General features: G+C 40.7%; 1 long non-coding RNA gene across 1 annotated transcript; it reads right to left on the bottom strand.

Moving 5' to 3' along the window:
• Nucleotides 1-154: 154 nt before the first annotated feature.
• On the bottom strand, nt 155-594 carry LOC107578147 (uncharacterized). Its single transcript, XR_001608313.1, has 2 exons — nt 491-594; nt 155-375 (listed from the first exon to the last, which is right to left on the bottom strand). It is a non-coding gene; the product is annotated as an uncharacterized lncRNA (long non-coding RNA).
• Nucleotides 595-600: the final 6 nt, after the last annotated feature.

The following is a 600-nucleotide window of genomic DNA, read 5'->3' as shown; positions in this document are numbered from 1 at the left end:
TATAAGACTTTAGTCTGTACAATTTTCTATTTTTTATTTAATTATGCTGTAACAAGCAGCAGAAAGAAAAGAACAAATCCAAAAACCATATATACATGATCACACAAAAATATACACAAAAAGTGAGAAAGAAATTTACTAAACATTTTTTTTCTTCTATAAAGTAAACTCTGTAGGACACAGCAAGTCTTTAATTCGACTCAAAATATCACAATCCTCCAAAAAACAGCGAAATTACAACACCAGCTGCTCACCGATCGCTCCACAGAGCTTCAGTGAGTCTTATGAGAAGTTTTAGCTGAGGTTTACAACACAAAGATATTGTTAACTGTTCCACCAGGACAGAAGACCCAGACCTGGTTCACTTACAGATCCCTGCAGAAGAAAACAAGAGACGTTTGAGGTCTTACTCTCAGTGCATGCAACTGAAAAGACAAACGGTGGACAGAACAAGTTATATACTCATAATAGCTATATCTAATATCCTCACTATGAGTGTGTACGGAGCCTCTTTCTGCTGCGCGCTGTCCTCCGCTTCTGCAGGTGGCGCTGTGGCTGCGCTGGGCGCTTCCTTCTCTGTGCTGGGGCCGGTGGGTGAGG

The sequence above is a fragment of the Sinocyclocheilus grahami genome, unplaced genomic scaffold (genome assembly GCF_001515645.1).
Source record: "Sinocyclocheilus grahami isolate Dianchi unplaced genomic scaffold, SAMN03320097.WGS_v1.1 scaffold9094.1, whole genome shotgun sequence".
In the NCBI taxonomy this organism is placed as follows: Eukaryota; Metazoa; Chordata; class Actinopteri; order Cypriniformes; family Cyprinidae; genus Sinocyclocheilus; species Sinocyclocheilus grahami.
Note: the sequence above shows the minus strand (reverse complement) of the source record. Positions and strands in the feature narration are given on the sequence as shown.